The sequence below is a fragment of the Ranitomeya variabilis genome, chromosome 1 (genome assembly GCF_051348905.1).
Source record: "Ranitomeya variabilis isolate aRanVar5 chromosome 1, aRanVar5.hap1, whole genome shotgun sequence".
Taxonomy (NCBI): domain Eukaryota; kingdom Metazoa; phylum Chordata; class Amphibia; order Anura; family Dendrobatidae; genus Ranitomeya; species Ranitomeya variabilis.
The window spans coordinates 1,009,896,658-1,009,923,955 of NC_135232.1; the positions used below are offsets into that span (position 1 = coordinate 1,009,896,658).

The 27,298-nt window shown below is 39.5% G+C and overlaps 1 protein-coding gene and 1 long non-coding RNA gene across 3 annotated transcripts in view; one reads left to right on the plus strand and one right to left on the minus strand.

Moving 5' to 3' along the window:
* The window catches only part of GPM6A (glycoprotein M6A), a 448,503-nt gene that overhangs the window by 172,128 nt on the left and 249,077 nt on the right, over positions 1-27,298 (minus strand). The gene's annotated exons all lie outside the window — the stretch shown is intronic.
* LOC143782968 (uncharacterized) lies at positions 1,226-26,948 on the plus strand. Its single transcript, XR_013217072.1, has 4 exons — positions 1,226-1,447; positions 12,310-12,432; positions 25,680-25,862; positions 26,736-26,948. It is a non-coding gene; the product is annotated as an uncharacterized LOC143782968 (long non-coding RNA).

The following is a 27,298-nucleotide window of genomic DNA, read 5'->3' on the forward strand; positions in this document are numbered from 1 at the left end:
TTGAAGCATCCATCATAATCACATTTCTATTGTTTAGCAAACAAGAGTCTGAACAGAGCCTTAAAAGGGAGTTGTCCTGGGTAGTGAACAAATCTTTTTAAAGATTAACTACACTTTTTTTTATTTAATTATCTTCTAGACATTGCCAAGTTATACATTTTTGTAATATACTTTGTTATATTTTTTATTATCTGATCTCGGAAACAATAGCCTGCAGTGCTGTTTCACTGCAGGCTAATGTTATCACTATCATTGGTGCAAACTGTGCAGTCGCACAGGAATCCAGAAGGTAAAGGGGCCCATCTCCCCCTCCAAAGCAGCTGAAATGGTGCCTTCTGAGGAGCTATTGGACTGTTAAGGGCCCATATACTGTTCTTGCATGGGGTCCCTCTTCTGTCTGTGTCCACCAGTGCATGGACAGTTCATGTTCCTTCAGGAGCATATTTCAACTTTTGGTAAGCCAAGATTCCTGCTCTAATTTGAGTGCACATTTTCCACTGTCTGAGAACAGGAGTGGAGAGCAGAGACACAGAGAGTGAATTCCCATAGTCTCATAGTAAATAGTATGCATCCCATAAACAATATATATCGACCGTTCACCGGACAAGTAATAAACCTATGGTGACAGGGAGTCTCGAGCTGGGACCCCATAAAATCCTAAAAATTAGCATCCAAAATCCCACTATTGAATGATTTGGTAGTGAGCATGTGCGGCCACATCTGCTGTCACTGCCTATAGCTGTAGCTGCACATGCTCAGTGCTGCTCCAATAACACACGGGATTTTACCCTCCCTCTTCCCATTCTCTGGATCAATGGGGTCTCAGCCCGTAGACTGCCTGTGATCATACACTTATCTTGCAGGAAGAAGATAAATGTTGTTTCTGAGACAACCATTTTACAGGAACAGTGAGACCCCCAAAAACCTCCGTGTTTTACCTAGTATTGGGCATTACAGGGTGCTGAATGATAGGCATCCAAAAACTCTAAAATCTATATTATGTACAATAAAAATCACCATATATTCTATATATTAGCACAACAGCTAAGGGAGAAATCCTAGGAGGCTCAAAGCAAAATAAAATGATACTGGCTACATTTATTAATACGAAGTGTTACAAGACATTTTAATACTCCCACATGCGGCCTATATTCATGTGATAGAGAGCCCTGTTATAGAATTCATTTTCATGAATATTTCAGGTTTTTGCAGGGCTTCACAAAGATCTGTGAAAATAAACTTTCAATCTCGTCTTTTCTTCAAAGCTCTAAATATAGAGGTAATTCTGCGTTGCCATGGTAACAGAATCGCATAGCTCACAAGTCCCAGACTTGCAATTTGACAAAGGAAAGGCGGCATAGTATAGACATTCTTTGCATCAGGCAGTGAGAAAGTGGCGCTTATAGGCTCCTATAAATGAAAAAAACATAATATATATGAAGCGTGGGTAAGAACATAAAGCCTTCCTTATTAAGTCATAGCTGTGCATCTAGAAGCGACATACACATTTATCCCAATGTGTAAGAATAGCAAAAGAAAGTAATAAAACCGCCAACATGAATAGGAAGATTGCGGGTTCCAATTAGATTTCAGAAGCAGAATATAAAATACATTCACGGCAACATTAGTAGGATCTTATCACAATTTATTAATATTAAAGGGAATGTGTCAATAGGTGTTTATCTAAGAGCAGCATTATGTAGAGATAGAGACCCTCACTCCAGCGATGTATCACTTACTGAGCTGCTTGCTGTAGTTTTGACTGTTTTACAGTATAAGCAGGAGATCATCATTAGAGGACTAGTCCTGCTGCTAGGTAGTCCGGCATATTCATTAGCTCTGTATAACCCCGCCCCCACCACCGATTGGCTGCTTTCTGTGTACACTGTACATAGGCTCAATTTTGGCTCAGTTGAATAGTCTGCCACTCGCCTTCTCTCACAGCCTATGGAGAGATGAAGACAGGGACCTACCTACTGAAATAAGCCAGTTCCCATTGTAACCATTACATCCGGGCACAATGATACTAAAATATTTTATAAGCACCATACACAATGGAACTAGAGACGGTGCATATGTATTAGCAGCAGCCAGTCTGGCGGCCATGTCAGCAATCTGTGGTCGTTGGACAGTGGCCCTGTGAGTCGCCTCTTACATGGCGGCATCCTCAGCTCCTCTTTAGATTAGTCGCCCTGGTATGATGTTATCGTTACTCAAAAGAAGATCCATGGATGCTGGCCGGTAGGAAGGCAATGCACAGGGCTTCTGGAAGTGGCCACTGGACCAGGTCCTGCGAATCTGATTTGCACTATCTCTAAATAAAGCATACATTTGGATCCACGAAACCACCTATTTTATATAAAACAGAACCCTAAAAAAAGTGGAAATGTGTTTTGAATTCATATGTTGAGTAAAATGAAAATAGGACAAATGTGAAGCATAAACTAAACTGAATTTCACCTAAGGCAAATTGTTATGTAGGCAATTGTTTTTTAGCCATTGATTTTTTTGCCTGTATATTGCTGAGTGAACGTTGTTGTAGTTATGTAGTTATCTCTCTATGAATACAATCATTGATGTAAAGGAAGTGTATAAAATGTCAGTGCTGCCTCTTTGTTACTTTTGAAGTCATAAGTTTAACAAAGTAGCAAACTCAATTTTTCTGAATATTGGAATAGCAAGGCGTCAGAAATGTTGCACAAGGATAACCCGGCAAAGCAGTATTGTGACCTAAATGAGCTGTCCCATTTCAGAATTTTTTTTTCTCATGGGCTCAGTTACATAAAAAAAAACTCAAAGAGAACTGTGCTCTACTCCAGCGTGGTACCTCCACTTCTGCCCTGAACCCTGTTGTTTGGCTCCATGTTGCAATACAGCCAAGCTCTGTGGCTCCTGCCATATCGGCAGAGGCAAGAACAGCAGAGGAAACACGCCACTGGACCTGGGGTGGTTAAGTATGGTCAGTTTGCTTTTTAAATAACTGAGCATATGATCAATGTAACTGGTTTAGTGGTGGAACCATGGTCCAATATACTGAAGAGAGCCTGGTGGGGTGTAACTAGGTGAACACTTGACTCTTTGCTAGAGCTCCTCAAAGTGTGGTTAGATTTGGCTCCAGATGGATGTAAGGTGCTGCTTCAGGACAGACCTCAGACACATGGCACCTGGCCCCCAAAAGAGCAGGAAGCTGGAATGGCCAGGAATGGGTAGATTTGGAGTACTGGAAGACAAGGCAGGTGAAGGTGGGAATGGTTGGTATACAGACTGGTACAGCAGGTGCTGGCAGGTATGGATGGTATACAGAGTGTCCAGGTAGGTGCAGGCAGGTACAACTGGTATTCAGCCTGGCATGGCAGGTGCAGGCAGGTACGGCTGGTATAGAGACTGGCACAGCAGATGCAGGCATGGCTAAGGCAGGTAAACCGGACAGGCATACTGAGATATGAGCACTGGAGACCTGAGAACTAGCAAGCATGCAGACAACTGACTAAACACGCAGCTCAGGCACCTCTCAACAGGTGGAGGTGCCTTACATAATAAGTGTCTCCTAGCCAGTGCCCGGGGAGCTGCCAGGCGTGCACAGATCCTGGGAGGCAGCAGCAGGAAGAGGAAGCGCACACCGAGGGCCAAGACAGTGAGTGAGCCAACGCTAAAAAAGTTTATTGAATGCTGACCAGTCCATTAACCCCTTTCTGCCATTGGACGTACTATTCCGTCCATGTGGGGTGGGCCCTAATTCCCAAGGACGGAATAGTACATCCAGCACGATCGGCCGCGCTCACGGGGGGAGCGCGGCCGATCGCGGCCGGGTGTCAGCTGCCTATCGCAGCTGACATCCGGCACTATGTGCCAGGAGCGGTCACGGACTGCCCCCGGCACATTAACCCCCGGCACACCGCGATCAAACATGATCGCGGTGTGCCAGCGGTACAGGGAAGCATCGCGCAGGGAGGGGGCTCCCTGCGGGCTTCCCTGAGACCCCCGGAGCAACGCGATGTGATTGCGTTGCTGCGAGGGTCTCCTACCTCCTATCCCTGCAGGCCCCGGATCCAAAATGGCCGCGGGGCTGCATCCGGGACCTGCAGGGATTACTTCCGGGTGCCGTGCAGGTGCTTGTAAGCCTGCACGGCTGTAAGTGAGATCGGTGATCTGACAGAGTGCTGTGCACACTGTCAGATCACTGATCTGTAATGTCCCCCCCTGGGACAAAGTAAAAAAGTTTAAAAAAAATTCCCACATGTGTAAAAAAAAAAGAAAAAAAATTCCTAAATAAAGAAAAAAAAAAAAATTATTCCCATAAATACATTCCTTTATCTAAATAAAAAAAATCAAACAATAAAAGTACACATATTTAGTATCATCGCGTCCGTAATGACCCCACCTATAAAACTATATCACTAGTTAACCCCTTCGGTGAACACTGTAAAAAAAAAAAAAAAACGAGGCAAAAAACAACGCTTTATTCTCATACCGCCAAACAAAAAGTAGAATAACACGCGATCAAAAAAACAGATATAAATAACCATGGTACCGCTGCAAACGTCATCTTGTCCCGCAAAAAACGAGCTGCCATATAGCATCATCAGCGAAAAAATAAAAAAGTTATAGTCCTCAGAATAAAGCGATGCCAAAATAATTATTTTTTCTATAAAATAGTTTTTATCGTATAAAAGCGCCAAAACATAAAAAAAATGATAGACATGAGGTATCGCTGTAATCGTACTGACCTGAAGAATAAAACTGCTTTATCAATTTTACCAAATGCGGAATGGTATAAACGCCTCCCCCAAAAGAAATTCATGAATAGCTGGTTTTTGGTCATTCTGCCTCACAAAAATCGGAATAAAAAGCGATCAAAAATCTCCCGTGCCCGAGCATGTCACCAATAAAAACGACAACTCGTTCCGCAAAAAACAAGACCTCATATGACTCTGTGGACTCAAATATGGAAAAATTATAGCTCTCAAAATGTGGTAACGCAAAAAATATTTTTTGCAATAAAAAGCTTCTTTCAGTGTGTGACAGCTGCCAATCATAAAAATCCGCTAAAAAACCCGCTATAAAAGTAAATCAAAAGTTCATCACCCCCTTAGTTAGGGAAAAATAAAAAAATTTAAAAAATGTATTTATTTCCATTTTACCATTAGGGTTAGGGCTAGGGTTAGGGCTAGGGTTAGGGCTAGGGTTAGGGTTAGAGTTGGGGCTAGGGTTAGGGCTAGGGTTAGGGCTAGGGTTAGGGTTGGGGCTAGGGTTGGGGCTAGGGTTAGGTTGGGGCTAGGGTTAGGGTTGGGGCTAGGGTTAGGGCTAGGGTTAGGGTTAAGGCTACAATTAGGGTTGGGGCTAAAGTTAGGGTTAGGGTTGGGGCTAAAGTTAGGGTTAGGGTTTGGATTACATCTACGGTTGGGAATAGGGTTGGGATTAGGGTTAGGGGTGTGTCTGGGTTAGAGGTGTGGTTAGGGTTACCGTTGGGATTAGGGTTAGGGGTGTGTTTGGATTAGGGTTTCAGTTATAATTGGGGGGTTTCCACTGTTTAGGCACATCAGGGGCTCTCCAAACGCGACATGGCGTCCGATCTCAATTTCAGCCAATTCTGCGTTGAAAAAGTAAAACAGTGCTCCTTCCCTTCCGAGCTCTCCCGTGCGCCCAAACAGGGGTTTACCCCAACATATGGGGTATCAGCATACTCGGAACACATTGGAGAACAACTATTGGGGTCCAATTTCTCCTGTTACCCTTGGGAAAATACAAAACTGGGGGCTAAAAAATAATTTTTGTGGAAAAAAAAATATTTTTTATTTGCATGGCTCTGCGTTATAAACTGTAGTGAAACAATTGGGGGTTCAAAGCTCTCATAACACATCTAGATGAGTTCCTTAGGGGGTCTACTTTCCAAAATGGTGTCACTTGTGGGGGGTTTCTACTGTTTAGGTACATTAGGGCCTCTGCAAACGCAATGTGACGCCTGCAGACCACTCCATCTAAGTCTGCATTCCAAATAGCGCTCCTTCCCTTCCGAGCCCTCCCATGCGCCCAAACAGTGGTTCCCCTCCACATATGGGGTATCAGCGTACTCAAGACAAATTGGACAACAACTTTTGGGGTCCAATTTCTCCTGTTACCCTTGGGAAAATACAAAACTGGGGGCTAAAAAATAATTTTTGGGGGAAAATTATTTTTTTTTATTTTCACGGCTATGCGTTATAAACTGTAGTGAAACACTTGAGGGTTCAAAACTCTCACAACACATCTAGATGAGTTGCTTAGGGGGTCTACTTTCCAAAATGGTGTGACTTGTGTTTTTTTTTTTACTGTTTAGGTACATTAGGGCTCTGCAAACGCAATGTGACGCCTGCAGACCATTCCATCTAAGTCTGCATTCAAAATGGCGCTCCATCCCTTCCGAGCCCTCCCATGCGCCCAAACAGTGGTTCCCCCCCACATATGGGGTATCAGCGTACTCAGAACAAATTGGACAACAACTTTTGGGGTCCAATTTCTCCTGTTACCCTCGGGAAAATACAAAACTGGGGGCTAAAAAATAATTTTTGTGGGAAAAAAATGTTTGTTTTATTCTTACGGCTAAACTTCTGTGAAGCAGTTGGTGGGTCAAAGTGCTCACTACACCTCTAGATAAGTTCCTTAGGGGGTCTACTTTCCAAAATGGTGTCACTTGTGGGGAGGTTTCAATGTTTAGGCACATCAGTGGCTCTCCAAACGCAACATGGCGTCCCATCTCAATTCCTGTCAATTTTGCAGTGAAAAGTCAAACGGCGCTCCTTCCCTTCCGAGCTCTCCCATGCGCCCAAACAGTGATTTACCCCCCACATATGGGGTATCAGCGTACTCAGGACAAATTGTACAACAACTTTTGTGGTCCAATTTCTTCTCTTACCCTTGGAAAAATAAAAAATTGGGAGTGAAAAGATAATTTTTGTGAAAAAATATGATTTTTTATTTTTATGGTTCTGCATTATAAACTTCTGTGAAGCACTTGGTGAGTCAAAGTGCTCACCACACCTCTAGATAAGCTCCTTAGGGGGTCTACTTTCCAAAATGGTGTCACTTGTGGGGGGTTTCAATGTTTAGGCATATCAGGGGCTCTCCAAACGCAACATGGCGTCCCATCTCAATTCCAGTCAATTTTGCATTGAAAAGTCAAATGGCGCTCCTTCGCTTCCGAGCTCTGTCATGCGCTCAAACAGTGGTTTACCCCCACATATGGGGTATCGACGTACTCAGGACAAATTGTACAACATCTTTTGGGGTCCATTTTCTCCTGTTACCCTTGGTAAAATAAAACAAATTGGAGCTGAATAAATTTTGTGTGAAAAAAAAGTGAAATGCTCATTTTTATTTAAACATTCCAAAAATTCCTGTGAAACACCTTAAGGGTTAATAAACTTCTTGAATGTGGTTTTGAGCACCTTGAGGGGTGCAGTTTTTAGAATGGTGTCACACTTGGGTATTTTCTATCATATAGACCCCTCAAAATGACTTCAAATTAGATGTGGTCCTTAAAAAAAAATGGTGTTGTGAAAATGAGAAATTGCTGGTCAAATTTTAACCCTTATAACTCCCTAACAAAAAAAAATTTTGGTTCCAAAATTGTGCTGATGTAAAGTAGACATGTGGGAAATGTTACTTATTAAGTATTTTGTGTGACATATCTCTGTTATTTAATTGCATAAAAATTCAAATTTGGAAAATTGCAAAATTTTCAAAATTTTCGCCAAATTTCCATTTTTTTCACAAATAAACGCAGGTAATATCAAAGAAATTTTACCACTATCATGAAGTACAATATGTCACGAGAAAACAGTGTCAAAATCACCGGGATCCGTTGAAGCGTTCCAGAGTTATAACCTCATAAAGGGACAGTGGTCAGAATTGTAAAAATTGGCCCGGTCCATAACGTGCAAACCACCCTTGGGGGTGAAGGGGTTAATGTTTTCTACATCTGTACCTCAGCCCTAGAGAATAGAATAAATTGTGAATTAGAAGTAATTTCTCTAAAAGAAATGTTAGTAGCAATAAGATGTTGCTCCAAACCAAGTACAAACCCATTCACAAAGAGGTCAAAGCTAAAAAAGACATAATAATAATAATAATAATAATAATAAAAAAGGAAGAGTAATTAAGGTTTAAAATAATAGAGAAAAATGAATTTAAATATCTAAATTGTCAGGAATAACACTAAATACACAATTTCTATGTTCTCAATGCTCGAGAAGATACATTGCAATAGTATCTTAGTGATGTGTATTTTTGTGCATAAATTACATTTTATATATGGTTCATAAAAACGTTTTGATGCGTGGATGTGATATTACTGTTTTAGGATGCTAATAATTTTCATTCTTATGATCTTAAAGGTGATGGGCATAGTTTATAAGCGACAAAACTGGTGACATGTTCCCTTTAACTGCAATTAAATAACTCTTTTTTTTTTGTTCCTAAATGAATTGCTTCATGATAAGAAACCCCTTTAGTTTGACAGCAACAATCACCTGATCAGCTTCCTAAAGACCCCGACAAACAGCTATCAAAGTATAATTATGACTAATGCACATTTTTCCTGCTGTGGCTTTTGCCAGGAAAATGTAATAATGTAACAGCCATTCAGGTGAATGGACGTCCATGCAATATATGAACAAAAACCATCAGACTGAGAGACTTATGTTTAGCATCCCTAGGAATGCTGAAATAATGACTTTTATAAATTTGGCACCAAAACTGCACAAATCTCGCGAGACTTTAGCACTATCTTCAATGGAGCACAGTGACCCACTCCACTGCGCAGGCACCTGATTTCCAGCCCCACAGTGTGAATACATCATAACACACTGCGGGGTGGGATCTGGGGCCTTGGCTACACGTAGGCGCCAGTTATGTCACCACAGAGAGGAGGCAGTGCACGGTGGGATGATGGACAGCTGTGAGGCACTTAAGTAAAGGAGAAATCATACCTCCCTGACTCAATAGAAGTATGGCGCCAAATTTATAAAAGTCATTATTTTCACCATTCCTAGGGATGCTAAACATATGAGCCACCTTCACTTAATGCAGCCTTAGTGCCAAATAGGGCATTGCCATAACATAATCGCATATTACTATGATAAGTCATTACTTTATTAGAAGTGGGATCTGAACTCCAGGACCCTCTCTGAAAAAGCAGCAAAGGTCTGCCTTCATTTGCAATGAACAACACCACTTGGCTGTGTAGGAAAGTGCAGTGCGGTCCTGGGTCTGACTACAGTTCCCTGCCTAACTGGGCAATTGGAAAAATTGGAAGGAGACATTGCACTACACTGCCAATTTATATTATTCTAAAAATGGGGGCTTCTCAGAACTGGGGGTCAGACCCACAAGGATCATAAAATGATGGCATATCCTAGCAAGGATATTTAAGGGGTTTTCCTAGCTCAAAAATGACTCAGATCAGAAATATTCCACCACAGAAAATGGAAAAAATATTCATTACACTACAGGAATTTCTATGACCTCTAATGTTAAATCCTTGGGCATTAATATGGAGTTGGTCCCCACTTTTTACCAGATTTTGAAAGGTCTCTGTTGAAATCTTTACCCATTCATCCAGAAGACCATTTATGAGGTCAGACGCCAATGATGGATGAGAGAGCCAGACTCCCAACCTCAGATCTAGATCATATTGTTTCTACTTTTTCATTATTTGAATAAGTATAAGCTCCCCGTGCAGAAATACTCGAACCTACTCAACTTGGTATTGAGGTTATTAATGATTGGATGAGAAATGCTCTGCCATGAGGAATGCTTTTGGACATGCAACTCATCAAGATCCTCTTCTGGCAGCTCCCTTTGCAACTGTCAACCAATGACGTTCCTGATGTGCTCGATAGGAGACAAGACCAGAGATGCTGCAGGCCATGGAAGCACATTTTTCCATGCAGGCTGCCCACAGTAACACAAGCAACATGCAGCCTGACATTGTCATAGATCATTGGATTTTTGTTACTTCATGACTTTTCATTCTTGGTATTGGCTTGGAGACTAGAGCATACATTCTGCTCTGCATTATACTTTTTTAATTGCGTTTTCGTAAAGATCCTATTTATTCCTGAACTTTTCAATCCAAAATTACAGTAAACTCTGTGTTTCAGGAATCACAAACCCAAATGTTTAAAACTAAATATTCCAGAGGTATGCTCCATCCATTCTAGCTGCAGGACCTTTATAGATAATCCAGGGAGCACCGTATTGTGTTCTCCGGATTACCATGGTTCTTCATATCATAGAGGTATAATTAACAGCTCATTACAATAGAATTAGTATTAGGCTAAATTGGTTTCATTAGTAATAGTGGGTTAGTAAGGGTTTTCATTGTACATTGTAACATAATTAACAGTTTCAGCCAGACACAAAAAGTTCATGCAGTCACTGAAGTAAGGGAATTGCTTACCAAAGAGCAAGATTTTTTATTGATTGAAACTGAAAAAAAAATGTTCTAAACTATATATATACCCTGGTCTGGTCATGATACATATACAGTGAGGAAAATAAGTATATGATACACTGTCAATTTTGCAAGTTTTCCCACTTACAAAGATTGAAGAGGTCTGTAATTTTTATCGTAGGTACACTTCAACTGAAAAATACAGAAATTCACATTGTATGATTGTTCAATAATTAAATTTGATAACCTACCAACCAGCAAAAATTCTGGCTCTTACACAGCTGTTAGTTTTTCTTTCAGAAGCTATTACCTGTCTGTATAAAAGACACCTGTCCACACAATCAATCACTCTCCAACCTCTCCACCATGGCCAAGACCATTGTACACCTGCACAATGCTGTGATGGGCAATAGTCAATCAGCTTGGTGAGAAGGTGAGAATTGTGGGCACAATTATTAGAAAACAGAAGAAACACAAGATGACTGTCAATCTTCCTCGGTCTGGGGCTCCATGCAAAATGTAGCCTCATGGGGTAAGAATGATTCTGAGAAAGGTCAGGAATCAGAACTACAGGGGAGGACCTGGTCAATAACTTACAGAAAGCTTAGGCCACAGAGTCAAATATTACCGCTAGTAATACACTATTCGATCATGGATTAAAATCCTGCAGGGTACACAGAGCACATATCCAGGCCTGTTTGAAGTTCACCTATGATCATCTGAATGATCCAGAGGAGGCATGGGAGAAGGTCATGTGGTCAGATGAAACTAAAATAGAACCTTTTGGTATCAACTCCACTCGCCGTATTTGGAGGAAGAAGAAGAATGAGTACAATCCCAAGAACACAGTCCCAACCATGAAGCATGGTGGGGAAACATCATGCTTTGGGGGTGCTTTTCTGCAAAGAGGACAGGACATCTGCACCATATTGAAGGGAGGATGGATGGTGTTATGTATTGCAAGATTGTGGCCAATAACATCCTTCCCTCAGTAACGGCATTGAAGATGGGTCTGACCCTGTAATTGCAAATAAAGGTTTCTGTACCAAATATTAAGTTCTGTTTTTCTATTGTATCAAATACTTATTTCATGCAATAAAATGCAGATTAATTATATATAAATCATGCAATGTGATTTTCAGGTCTTTTCTTTTAAATTTTGTCTCACAGTTAAAGTGTACCTACGATAAAAATGAGATCTCTCCATTCTTTGTAGGTGGAAAAATTAGCAAAATTGGCAGTATATCAAATACTTCTTTTCCCCAATTTTTATGTCCAATATATATGTAAAATATATATGAGCAAAATGGCTATATCATATATGCTTTATATTATAAATATGTTTATAATTCCACTTCCAAAAAGGTTGGGACACTGTGTAAGGTATAAAGAAAAAAAGAATGTCATGATTTGGAAGATTATCGGGAAAAATAGACATAGGCCAGTAAGTGTTCTAAAAATGATGGCCACCTCAACCATCAGCCAGAGGACTATAGAATCGAGAGAGGAGGGATATGGCTGATTTCTTTGGACATATATAGAAGAATCCGTTATTCTGTGTGTTTTTCCATTTTCTTGGTGATGATGACCCTTGTGAGCGCTATAATCGTGGTCATATTTCAGAGCACCTAACTTTCACAGAACATAATAACACAACAAATATCCTATAAATGGGACAATGCTGATGATTCTTGATCATTGACCTGTATGTTTGAGACGTGCCTCAAGGTTATAGAAAGGCAGCCATCAAGTTGAGCTGTGCATTCACAACCTTTACTGGATGGAATTTACATAAAGCGAAAGTCACTTTTGCTCACGGTGGCTCATTTCATAGAACTGTACGGATCAGCACAACTCCAACCTCTGTCTCCTTGCAGTCTTTAGGAGGATTGTCTATTGTCTACTGCCCAGCTCAGCTTTCACCGTTTTCTGAATGGCCAAAGATGATACGTCTGCAACATGTAATACCACCTCACAAAGCCATTTATGAAGGGACAAAGGTATGAGAACTATGACATTTTTGCATGCAGTCATTTTTTTAGGGCATTTTTGTTTACAGAAAAAAATTCCGCAGCTATATGTCAGCAGTAAAATAACAGAGTTACTACATATACTACAGACAGTGTGGTTTTCTATGAATGACAGCGGGATTCAAAACGCATTGGCCAGAGTCGCATCATTCATCCACTTATCAGTTCCCCTGTAACGTGATCGCAGGGCGCAAATGCTCTTGATCCCCCAATTTCCGAGTTTTTTTTATCACCTAAATAAAAAAAAACTATATGTGTTTAGTACCTGCTTACCTTTATTGGGGAATCTTATTACTATATTGTGAAAATGGTACATCCAAAAAAAATTATGTGAAATCAACAAACTTGGATTTTCCCTGTTTTTCAGCACACTACATGGTAAAATTAATGGAGTCTTTCAAAAGTACAACTCGTTCCCCAAAAAACAAGCTCACATATGGCAGAAGAATGAAAAGCTTGTGGCTCTTGCAAGAAGGGGAGGAAAAAACAAAAACGAAATAATAGAAAATTTGCCGGGTTGTGAAGGAGTTAAAGAGCTATAACAATATTTTTGGTTCAGATATTAAAATATTTTTGCATCTTTTTCTCATGATCTCATCCCCCAAATTTTACGTCTGCAATAATAATTTTTTTTTGCTCATGTTAAGCAATATCAGCAATAAAAAAAATATCATTTTTTTGTGACCACGAGGGATCACAAGTACTTTAAAAAATATGTTCATCATTCTGTAAGGTCATTTTTAAATATTGGACACTTTATGGGGGTGTGGCTAGTAACAGCGATTTGGATTGGCCAGGACTTTTTTATTTAGTTTTCATTTATTTTACACATTGTTCCTCCCACAAATTCATAAAAGACTTTTGGGACATATAAATATTTTTATCACCTTATTTCCCTTGTAACTGGAGCCAATATAACAGCCCTAGTTACAAGGGAAATGCAACCAATTGGCAGGATAGCGGAGATGTCTGTCCTATAGCCTAGCAGCTCCTGCTCCGTCTCCATACACAGCGCTCACAGAACCATTTGTGCTTCCTATTACTGTGTGCACTGCGCTTGTGTTGCACTGTGTACACAGCGACAGAGAAGGCTCAGTAAGTAATACACTATCTTGCCTTCTCCATGGGGCCTCCAGCTGTCTCTGACAGTCAGGTCCCCACTTCTACAGCTACGCTATCACGTGTAGATGTGCTGCTATGCAGTGATGCTTCAGAACGTTACTGCAGAGAAGGAGCAGGACCGCCGACATTTGAAGTCTGTCGGCGGTCCGTACGCAATTAGAGAATGAAAAAATGCGTAAATAAAAAAAATCTGTACCAAAACCCCCCCAAAAAACGATGGGGTCAATTGGGTGAAATTGTACATTTTTTTGGAGTAGTTTTCTCTTTTACTCGTTATTCTTTTTCTGCCTACTTTATTATCTGTTTTGTACCTTTTTTAATGTCACTTTTTCTCTTTCATTATAACAAAAAAGAAAACAGCTATATATAGTAAGCCATGCAAACCAAATGTATCTAATATTTCCATCTTTATTAGAGATTAAGCCAGCACAAAGCTTACCATTAATACAAAGAGCACTTTTAAAATGTTTTTTTGATTGTATGCGTTGTGCTTAATTATTTCCCAATATATATCTAACATGAAAATATTTTTACTCTACTTTTGGTGTGCAAGACTTACTGTATACGCCATCTTTCTCCTTGCTTTCACTAGTTAGGCTTCCTGTATGTGACTTAGCAATGCTGTGAGGAATTTCTCCATTTTTTATTTCTGTATAGTCTATACTGGACATTGCGCCTGCTTAGCTACGCTTTGTCGGTGCCCACCTTTCCATCTATAACATTTTCTTTTTGTTAGTCATTTGGGATATTCAGTTCATCATTGTGGTTATAGTTAGTAAATTCCAGATTTTTTTAGTCTAAATCACGATTTGTGACATTTTAAAAATCCTCAATTTTGTGCAAATATACTCCATGACCCCGTGTAATTTTTTTAAAAATATTTTTTAGTTACTTGAAGTCTAACGTCCATCATTTTAAAGAATTGTGAGACGTTTTACTCTAAAAAGGGGTATAAAACATAGTCCGTATTAGGGTATACTCTCATGCTGCACAATCGTAGCAGTAATTTCTGTGACTGTTCTATATATCCAAATTTATAAAAATATGAAAGAATTCATGGACAAAATATACTCGCTATAGTACTAACTTCATGTTCTCAATTTGTTAAACTGAAAAAAGTGCACCCTACCAAGTTATATGAATTTATTTCGACAGCCATACTGTAAATCAGTGATAGTTTTGAAACACAATTAGACTAATTTTATCTAAATCATGTTTAGGCTTAAAGGGAATCTGTCAGCAGGATTTCACATGTTAACCTACTTGTACATGTATGTAGCTTATCAAAGACCAGTCCGCAATACCTTTATCTAGACAGTCTGTTCCTCTGTTACTGAGAAATTAGAGTTTAAATTGACGCTGAAAACCATTTGTGGATCAGAAGCCTCTGTCACTCCAGCTCTATTCCCAACTCGGCACTGCAGCCTCTTACTTGACTGATAGCTCCTTTACCTGAAGTTACAATGCATAGAGGATGTCAGTGAAGCAGGAGGAAGCAGGAGCGGGCGGAGAATAGTTTGGAGTAACAGAGTCTTCACATCTACCATAGTCAATCAATTCATACACTTATGTCTCAGAGGTGGAGGAGCATTTCCTATGTAAAGAAATTGCTGGACTTGTCTACAAATTGAGATTCTGATTTGGCTTTTATCCTAAGTCCTATTTCAAAACTCGTTAAAGGGTCAATATTGACTTGCAGGATTTTTACTTCCTATCGGTGGCGCTAGAGTTCTAGTCTTCTTCCTTTCTGAAGAGACAATTTGCCGACATAAAAAAATTAAACTAATCTATTTTGTTCTCCCACTGAAAAATCCTCCCAAAAGTGCAGCAAGTTGTGCAAAATGTATCATGCTATATACACCATTTTTGTACATTTGGAACAGTTTGGACCATTTAGCAATTTTGTAGACTGGCTCCAACTAAGATTTAATCTTCTGATTCTCTAGTTAATATCTGATGAAGCTACATGCCATGTATCTTTACTGTAACTTGTATCTCCACTATATTTTTCAGTAAACTTAATATAAAAATGCAAGGTTTATATATTTATGTAGATATAGTGATTAAAATTAATTCATGTACAATAATTTTCAAGTTTCCATTTGTAGATAATATTACAAAATAGAAATAAAATGGCAAGAATATAAATGCAGATAAGGAGGGCTTGTGGATAATCCTTTCTTGTCCTGATGAAGAAGTCTGTAGTACTTCGAAACGCACAGACCAAATAAAGAAGAACCGCATGAACTTTCTGTCTGGATTTGGATTTAGTATATGGGATACCAGCAGCGCAGATTATCCACAAACCCTCCTTAGGCCTGTCCCACACGTCCAGATAATTCCGGTACCGGAAAAATCGGTACCGGAATTATCCGTGTCCGTGTGCCCGTGCGTTTCTGTGGCACATCAGTGTGGCACACATGTGGCACACGTGTGCTGCCCGTGTGCCGACTGGGTACCACACGCACCGTGCAGGAGACAGCGCTAGAGATAAGCGCTGTCCCCCCCACGTGGTGCTGAAGCCGCCATTCATATCTTCTCTGCAGCAGCGTTTGCTGTAGAGAAGATATGAATAATCCTTTTTTTTTGTTTATCGTGTTTAACATAAAGATCCCTGTCCCCACCCCCCTTCCACCCCCTGTGCGCCCGCCCGCTGTTATTAAAATACTCACCCGGCTCCTTTGCAGTGTCCTGTCCTGGCCGCACCTTCTACTGTATGAGCGGCCACGTGGCGCCGCCGATTACAGTCATGAATATTAATTTCTGTAATGGCGGCCCCACGTGACCGCATACAGGAGAAGCTGCGGCCAGGACAGGACACTGCGAGGGAGGCAGGTGAGTATTTTAATAACAGTGGGCGGGCGCACAGGGGGTGGGGACATGGATCTTTATGTTAAACACGAGAAACAAAAAAAAAAAAGGATTATTCATATCTTCTCTACAGCAAACGCTGCTGCAGAGAAGATATGAATGGCGGCTTCAGCACCATGTGGGGGGGACAGCGCTTACTGTAGCTCTGTCTCCTGCACGGCACACGAACTGCACATGGACAACATCCGTGTGCGGTACGTGTTTTACACGGACCCATTGACTTTAATGGGTCCGTGTAATCCGTGGGCTCCCACGAACACTAACATGTCTCCCTGTTTGGCACACGGAGACACGGTCCGCAAAAAATCAATGACATCTGCACAGATGCATTGATTTCAATATGTCTACGTGTGTCAGTGGCTCCGGTACGTGAGGAAACTGACACCTCAAGTACTGGAATCACTGACGTGTGAAACCGGCCTTAGCTGTGTTTTCCCGGTCGGAAGACCTGCAGCAGCTGGATGTATAAGTGATTGAAATGTTGTGGACCCACAACTAAATCCGGTTAGTATAACCTTATTTAAACAGCTTTATGTCCCTTGGATAAAACCCTATTGCTTTTTCCTCCGTTTTCTAAGGATCGCAATGGGCTTAGCTATAGGGGTGTAAATGTGGTAGTTTCAACTGGGCCCTGGAGACCAAAGTGCCCTCCATTACATATGAAGACACGAAAAAAACAAAAGGAAGAAAGTTCCAGGATGGAAATAATCAGTCCAATATTTAACATCATAATCTTTATTAAATACTATTAATAAGAATAATAGGTGAAAGTAATCCCCGCAATACACACAAAAATTCTGGTGCTTGGTGGGAGGTAAGACTGACATAAGTGCAGCTAGCCAATGAAAAAAGTGCATAGAAAAAAACCCGGTGTGCAAAATGCAAACAAGCCACACATCAGATGAAGACACCGCAACTACATCATACAAATGCCGACACATTCGCACTGTCCTTTAACCCCTTCTCAGCATTGGGATTTACCATTTTTGCATTTTTATTTTTTGCTCTCATTCTTCCCAGAGCCATAACTTTTTTTAATTTTCTGTCAATAGGGCCGTGTGAGGGCTTGTTTTTTTGCGAGACAAGTTGTACTTTGGGATGACACCATAGATTTTACCATATAGTGAATCGGAAAATGGGAAAGAAAATTCCAAGTGCGGTGAAATTGCAAAAAAGAAGTGCAATTTCACAACTGATTTTTGTTTTTCTTTAACATTCTCATATAATGGAAATCTGACCAGAAATTATGATTCTCCAAGTCATTACGAGTTCTTAGATACCAAATAAGTATAGGTTCTTTTTTATTTAAAAAGGTGAAAAAAAAAATCCCAAATTTGTAAAAAAAAAAACAAAACAAAAAAAAAACAAGTGCCTTATTTCGGCACTAGGGCTGGGTGAGGGCTTATTTTTTGAGCACCAAGTTGACGTTTTTATTGATACCATTTTGGAGTATGTACGATATTTTTTATCACCAAAAAAACGTACTGCTGGAGTTTTGATTTTTTTTAATTACGCTGTTTACTGATTGGATTAATTCTAATTCTTTTAATATTTTGATCGGGCTTTTCTGAACATTGCAATACCAAATATGTTTAGGGGGTGATTTGAGCTTTTATATATTTTTTTATTTTTTAAAAAAAATTTTTTTTACTTTTCACTTTTCACTTGCTTCAATGGTTGCGTTAGGAGACATGAAGCTATAATCTTCTGATCGCCAGTGCTACACATAGCAGGGCTTCATCCCTGCAATGTATAGCAGAATTGATCATCTGCTATGAGCGCTGGCCAAGGGGCGGCACTCATACTAGATCAACAATGACAAGAATGGTGATCTCCTGCAGACCCCAGGTTGTCAGGCCAGCCCATTGGCGCCTTGCGATCATGTTACAGGAGCATTGATTGGTGGAGCTAGAGACACACATCTTGTTTGCGTGAGTTAAATGCCGCCGTCAGAGATTGACATTTAACATGCTAACAGCCACGGGTGGATCGCGATTCCACCTGCGGCTGTTAGGGGCACAAGATAGCGGATCAACTCAGATGTCATGTGCCTGAAAACATTCGGCTCAGCGCCAGAGCTCACATTATATGCCGGGACATGACTTATGACGTACCTATATATCATGGGTCTTGAAAGGGTTAGTATTAGATAAGAAAGCCGATGGCGGTCCAATAAGCCCAGGGGCCCAGCAGCAGGCACAGCAATCATGTGATAGGATGTGTCACAGGGGCCTTGCATGTGAAACACGCGTCGAGTATTTGGGGAGTGGTCGCATTATTCACAATAATTATTTATTAATTATTATTACCTCTGGTTGTTTGTAGAATATATATTTATTTGCATTTTTTAGGCATTGCCTCTGGATGAATGTACATATACTATTGAATACTGGTTTATATACTTTTCTGCATACCTGATTTGATATTTGACCTATGGGTATATGCACATCTCATTACCATGGAATACTTTGTCATATACATGTTCTATCATTTTTATTACTTGCATTTTATACCATGCACTGATTCTGCTCTATACCTTCCGGGGGTTTCCCAAAATTGCTCACTCACTGATTTTAATGAATTTTTGTCTGCATTGCTGGGATTACTTGCACCTACTGTTCTTATAAATTGTATTTAATAAAGATTCTGAGGTTTTACTATATTGGAATGATTACTTCCATCCTGGCACTTTTTATTTCTGCTTTCTGCTTTATCGAATGTCTCCTTTTGGGACATAAATATTTGCTGGGAATCTGGGATTATACATATTGGTAGCTTATAAGACGACACGAGCTTAGAAGATGGAGGGGATGGGATCTGTTACAATGTGTAACATGTGATAACCAATCAGAGCTAGGCTTATATTAATTACACTGATCTAAAAAGGTTACATTTGTAAAGAGGGAAAAATGACTTTCTGCTGTTCAACTTTTAAAATTGAGGTCCATGGTTATTTTTTTATGTATGAAACATTTTAATAATTAGAAGACTAATTTATATAGTCTAAGATATATGTAACTTTGCCAGGAGTGGGCGGTCTTCTGACCTCAAGTATAACATTTGCATACTTCAGCCACATTCTGACTAGACGTGTCCATGCACTTGCAGTGACTGAGGCCGCTCATGTCTAGTCAGCACATGACCTCATGCATGCAAATCATATGTTTGTTGCCGTAGGCACTGGAGAATCCTCACAGCGTAGAGTGACTGTAGACTTGTAGCCTAATTATATAGAGCATAATAATATTACTAATATATTATGATTGGTAATGCTGCCTCCTGTAGATCCAGAACCATTGGTCCCAGGTCACCTCAGGTTCACTTCTGCTTTGTGCCCACCACAGGAGCTGGCTTTCAGTGTGGAGCTTTATCAGTGCTTGTGCGAAGGGGACTGGCTGCATGGCTCATTTGAAAAGCTAAGCCAGCCCTATCTTTAAAATAAAAATGAGGCTGGCTTAGCTATTGAAATGAACAAATTGGCAGGCCTCCTTCACACAGCACAGATGATGCGGCAACATGGGAAACGCTGCCCTGTGTCGATCAGAAGCTGGAAGTGGGGCTGATGGGAAATGAAACTCCTAGTGAAACCTTTGGAAATAAAAGTATATTAGTGAGTATCACATCTAAGCAGCTTCTGAAGTAGACAACTCCATTTAATACCCATTACAATGCAGTACGTTTCTATACAGATGGCCAAGTATTATTGGTTGCAGAGCAAAATGAAGAACTTGAGAATAATAAAAATGGCCTCCCCTTCAAGAGTTCTCTTGATTATGTTAATTTATCAACAAAAAAAAATAAACTTATGCCCCCAGCCATGCTTTAAAGCTTGCTGATTCGTTTCTTTAATTTAGGACTGTAATTAGTTGGCTTTTACTCTGTTGGAGTCCATGAAACATTAATTCTTAGGTAAAGCTTATGTTTTCTGTTAGAAAAACAGGCGAGAAATTACAAAGACTTTATTTCTAAGTGAATTTGTTCACTGAATTACAATGCAGCTCAAGGAACATGCAGTCTGGCTATATACCATCTATGGATTAAAAATATAATTAAATGATCACTGCCGGCACAACAAATTTTTGCATAAATCTATAGCACTAGTGAATGTAAGAAAATTGTATAATACGTCTTATCAGAGAAATCTGCTCCTTTCTCCGCTTATGAGACACTACGCTTCCTCACTTTGACTCCTGAACTAGATATTAACTCATATATATACAGTACAGACCAAAAGTTTGGACACACCTTCTCATCAAGAGAATGCCAAGAGTGTGCAAAGCAGTCATCGAAACAAAAGGTGGCTACTTTGAACAACCTAGAATAGAAGACATATTTTCAGTTGTTTCACACTTTTTTGTTAAGTATATAATTCCACATGTGTTAATTCATAGTTTTGATGCCTTCATAGTGAATGTACAATTTTCATAGTCATGAAAATACAGAAAAATCTTTAAAAGAGAAGGTGTGTCCAAACTTTTGGTCTGTACTGTATGTGCAGCTAAAATCATTTTTGTAAAACATGATGGGCTGCCAGCTCGCCGAGGGATAAACTTTTCTCTCTTCACTAAAGTCTATGAATGTTTGAAGTGGCACGGAAGGACAGGCAGGAGCAATGAAGGAGAGGGGCAGAGAAAAACACACACTGCTGGTTTCTAGTAAGTGTTTTACCTCATCCTAATGTTGGATTCACATCTACACTGCTCAGTGCAGCTGCATTTTGTCCTCTAGGCAGCAGCTGCTTATGAACATTTGCTACAGAGAGTCAGCACTGAAAATTAGAGACTATAAAAAAGAAATCTGATGAAAATGCAGGATACACGTTATAGGGGCAGAAACACTGTCATGGGTCTTATTCACACACAGGACAGCTTCTTCTGAAGTTACTGTAAACCACAGCCACATTTAAACAACCTACTTTCAGCTTTTAAAGCTATCCCATAATATATTACAACTTGAAAGCCATATCTGTATTCTTGGCTTTGCTTTGCAGAAAGGATGATGTGACAAGAGTCAAAATAGCTCTTTAAAGCAGATCTGAAACCAGATTTCACAATTCAAACTGAATACACTAGTAAATACATCTTTTAGACCTGATGTGGTTAGTGTAGTGGTCCATGTAAGTACACCAATGTTAACAGGTCTAAGCCTCATCATCCTATGCTAGAACAATACAGATGAGAATAACCCTTTAAAGGTAATCCCACACCACTGATTGACAGCGTTCTGTGTACACTGAGGAGGAGGACTACATGGCATGAGTCAGCAATCCCCTGCTTGTAATCCACTAATTTTATTCAAAGTCCAACTTGCAGCCCAGTAAGTGACACATTGCTGGAATCAGGGACTTTGCCTCTATATAATGCTACTCTCAGATTAAATGGCAAAAACGTGGTGACATTTTCCAATTAAGAATGCAACATCCACGATGTATAGACATTCATAAAGTCAACCTATTCTCCGACATGTTTTCTAGAATCATAAAGTTGAACTTTGATCTAATTTGGCCATGAATCAGGTTGGAAGAACATTCAGGAAAACAGAGTGACTTAAGACGTCAAATGTGTTTACAGGGAATCTGGCAGCATGATTTTGCTATGTAATCTGAGGACAGCATGAGGTAGGGGTTAAACACAGATTTTAACAATGTGTCACATTTCCAGCTGTGTGCTGTTGTTTAATTATTCTGAGAGTTTTATCACCTTGTGATCATCGCTGCCTGGACTACAACAGCGTGCATGCTAGTCAAACTCCGCCCCCTCCTGTGATAAGCAGCTCACTGTCTACATTATCTCAGATGAGGTAACAAAACCTGCTGACACAGTCCCTTTAACAGCCTTATATTTGGGAATATTTAACCATGAAAAACCCAGGTAATTGCTGCCTGACATAACTAAGTCACCAATACATGTCATCTGCTCAGGGAGCCAAGCCTTCTTTACAACAATCAATAGAAAAGAAGCATCTCATGTTCCAGGAGACACAGTTCATAGTGGAGAAATAAGAAAGGATGACTAAATAAGTGCAAAAGAAGTGGACTGGACAGGTCCAAAGTTTAGTGCTGATAATTTTGCTTAGATCAATGTATAATATTTGGATGTGCGGTCCATGTCTTTTTATCTACCATTAAGATCAAACAAGTAGTAAATAAGTAAATGCAAAAGAAATAGCGGACATGTCCCAGAACACAGTCATCTCAGTTATGGACCTGAAATAATGAAAAATCATTACGCTGGACAGCTAGGTAATTCTAAAAAGGAAGCAGAACAAAGAACAGATATATAACCCTGTGATATAATAAATAATATATAGGTACCACAAGAAACGTCAATGTTCTATCAGAAAACAGGCACAGTATGGGCCCATAGCAGGCTATGGGTGATTTCATGGGTATACTATATGCAGATGCTAGGGGTTAGGGGTCCCAGACAATTTTAGTATGATCACCATTGGTAATCTGTATGTTAACAACTCCAAAAAATTCAGGCATTTTCCAGGTTTTTTTAAAATGGGGCTGGTGCTTATATAAACCTGATCCAAAAGTGGATGTTCTTCAGGGTCTTCTTTATTTTAATGTCCATATTTTACCAAATAGGTTGCATAAAAAAAACATTTTAGACTAGAAAATTAGAGAAATGATGGTTTGTAAATTCACACTGCATTATCATTAGCATCACAGTTCACTCCTACCCCTCAAGCAAATGTGAGATCTCCTGTTACAGGTAGAGGATGATCCAAAATTGGAACCATGTCTACAGCATTCTTAACATATAGCTTAATTCATTTTCGTTACTTGAAAGGTTATCCGGGAACACACTTTTTTTATTCCAAAGGCCAGTGGACATGTTTAAAAAACCCAATGAAGCAGGCAGCACATGTATATTAATAGAGTGCTTGCTAATATACCTGTAAAACATATGGAATTCACAAAAAGAGGAAAGAGGAGTAAAAATGATGAGCTGCACTTCCAAAATGATAACGATATACATCTTTATTATGTAGCAAACATAAAATCCTAGACATGAGAAATAAAAAAATGTAAAAATGTGCACATTGGGCCAGAACTAGTGATGAGCGAGTATACTCGTTACTTGAGATTTCCCGAGCACACGTGGGTGATATCCAATTATTTGGATGTGCTCGGAGATTTCGTTTCTGTCACCGTAGCTGCATGATTTGTGGCTGCTAGACAGCCTGAATATATGTGGGGATTTCCTAACAAATAGGCAATCCCATGATGTATTCAGGCTGTCTAGCAGCCGCAAATCATGCAGCTGCGGCGACAAACTAAATCTCCGAGCACATCCAAATAATTGGATATCACCCACGCGTGCTCGGGAAATCTCAAGTAGCGAGTATACTCGCTCATCACTAGCCAGAACCTAATCCCTATATAAAAATCCGGCACTGAGATACAACCCATAGAACGGCATGATAACAATATGCTCATAAAGATAATGGATATCTGAAATAGATATAAATATACATTACCTCTAAAGTGATGACAAATAGTGCTCAATAAAGAAAAATGATAATAATGCAGCATGAAAAAAAGCAGTAACTGAGCAATAAAGTGCCATGTGCATAGACAAGGGGTGAAATGCTCCAATAAATGCCATCATATGGGCCCCACGAGTATCGGCACAGGACAGGACACTGTGACTGCGCACATGGCACCTTATTACACAGTGTTACCGCGTCTTCATATTCCTTTGATACAGCGTCACTTATGTATTATTTGCTCGTGTGTATTGCACTTTTTTCATTGATTACTTTAGCAATGCTTTACCATGATATATCTCAGTTCTGATGGCCATTGACGTCGCTATCGCACTTTGCCGTGTCATCAAAGGACCTACTGAAAGCCCGTGTTTCTGCCATGTTAGAAGACCCACAAAACCAAGCCCATGGCTAGGCTTTATATGAGATCGCCAATTTTACAAAACGCTCTAATGCCACAGTACTACAGTGTACAGTATAGGCAATCAGGCAATCGCAGGCTCAAATCCTCTAAAATAAACAAAATATGCTCAATATGGCTATTGCAACACCAAGAAGGAAAAGTTGTGGAATTATGAAAATCACGAGATCAATAGACATGTCAGTGACATGTAAATGATGAAAAGATGGAAATAAAATGTTCAAAGTATCTGAATTTATTCAGTATTGAGTATGAGCGTCATGTGCAGAAATATGTGTATTTAGACATGCTATCAGTGAGGTTATTAATGGTTTCTTACGCTGAATACACGTGGGCATGCAAATCATCAAGATCTCCTGTTAGCAGCACCATTTCTCCAAATATCCCAGGAGCCATTTTTCATCATGACACCTGACTGCTTGCTGTTTGTTTTACTGTGAGCAGCTTGTGTGGCCTAAAAACATGTTACTATGGCCTGAAGTGTCTCCAGACTTGTTTACCATCAAGCACATCTGGCATCTAATTGGTTGGCTATTGAAAAGGAAGCTGCCAGCAGCGGATCTTGATGATTTGCACAACGACTCAGCAAGGCAGAACATTTCACACACAACAATTAATAATGTCATTGATAGCTGCAAAGTCATGTACGTGTATATATTTCTGCATGTTGCGCTCATATTCGATACTGAATAAATTGAGATATTTTGAAAATTTGGTTTCCATTTTGTTTTCATTATTTTCATATCATTAACATGTCTATCGATCCTGTGATTACCATAATTCCATGACTTTTCTTTCATGTTGTTGCCATTTCAAGTCTAAGTTTAAATCACACCACCGTCCCCAAATGTTAATAGTTTAATGTAAAAAATGTAAATTTAAAATGAATGTATTTACTTGTTACTGATATGGGCATAATTTCCCGAACTATTAAAATGTCTAAATATTTACCCCATAACGTGAATGCAAAAAATAAAAAACCCATTGAAATAACAGAATTGTAGTTTTCAGACTCCACCCCACCCCCAAAAAAACTCAATAAAAAGCAATCAGAACATTGTCAGTACCTCGAAATGAAAAGAGGCGACACTACACTATTTTTTTTTACAAAGTGCTAAATTTCATCTTAATAACAAAAATATTGAAGTAAAATAATAAAAAAATAAAAAAGAAACCTTTCGTTTGATATTACTGTAAATTACTGAATTGAAGAAACAAATTGCCTGTCCATTTTTACCCCAAAAATGGTAGATTTTGGGGGGATTCTCAACGTCATACTTGAAAATGTCTGTATTTTACATTTTAGTGCGTTATCACTGGTCCAATTGAAAACTACAACTCATACCACAAAAAATAAGCCCTGTGGAATGCCATGGGTATGCTACAAAAAATAAATACGTAGAAAAAAGAATTACATTTCTTGTAAAAAAAAGGATGAAAAAACAAAGCACAAGAATGAAAACATAAAAGGATGACTGATCGCATCCAGGTAAGCAAGCATTATGGGCAGAGCTGCTCTTTACAGCCGATCTGTCAGTCATTCAGGCTATATGGAAAGAAGGCGTGATGCTGAGCTTGGAAATATAGATTTATCTATTATTTCAGTCACTATTGTCAACGCTTTTGCTGCAAGAACTCATGGAGAGAACCCGCGAGTCCTGCTTCCTCTGCCTACACACTGCTGATTGGCAGCTCTTCTAGATCACAGTGTCATACAAAGAAAGCAGTCAGTCAGGCTGTGTGGGCAGGAGCGCAGGACTCACAGATACCCTATAGAAAGCCTTACTGCAACTTTTTTTTTTACAGAATACTGAATTAATTCCTAGAAATATATACATATCCTCATTTTTAGCTCCCGCTATCCTATGCCCTCAAGTAGGAAATCACAAGCGACAGAACAGATCCTGAGCAGACGTCCTCCCATAATGTCAGTGATAATGGATCATGGGCTCATTGCAGAAAAATACACCTGTAAAACCGTCGAATTGTTGACCAAGGTGTTCTGTACAATGTAATACTCAGATTCCTATTACCTCCATAACAGATGAATTTATTTAATATGTCTTGTAACACATGGATTGTCAAACAATGGATGCGCTAAAAGTAATCCACATTATTAAATATACTTAATGGAGTTATGACTGGGAAGCCGGGAGACTGGCAGAGGCTAAATTGAGCCAACACATAATTATAGTCATTCAGATAATTGCTCCGATCTCCAAACATAAAACAAAATTCTAAAAACATAATTCATGATAGTCATTCAATGTCTCAGTCATGTACACCGGGAGTCATTTAGACGGTTGTCAAAAGAACATTAAAACTAGATGTAAGGTGAATAATATGGGTTATCTCATTACAGTGACATATTGAAAGCAGAAAAAAAATTTGTATGGATGAGTGACTTTGACAAGGGCCGATGTGATGACAACTGTGTCAGAGCCTCTCTAAAATAGGACGTCTTGTGGCTGTATCTCGTATGCCGTGGTAAGTACATCCCAAAGAAGGACAAGGGGTAGACCAATGGAAGGGTCTTGGGCTCCCAAAGCATATTGATGCCTCTCAAGAGTCAACACTGGCCTGCTTGGTCCAATCCCACTCGAAAGCTACTTGAGCACAATTTTAAATCCACAGAATGAAAACTTTTTTATGTGGATTTTCACAACTTCTTCCATTTGACTTATGTTTTTTTCTTGAAAAATGTCAATTCTTGAGGTGTTAATGCTTGAAAAAATGCTATAAATTTGACTTCTGAATATATTAATTAAAAAAAAAACACACAAAAAACACTCAGAATATCCATTTTTTTCATAGCTTTGATAATGTGAATTTATCAGTTATAAAAATCTGAATAACTCTTTAATGGGACTGCCCACTACTATGCAACCCCAGTTAATCAATTCAGGACCCCATGTAAAATAAAAA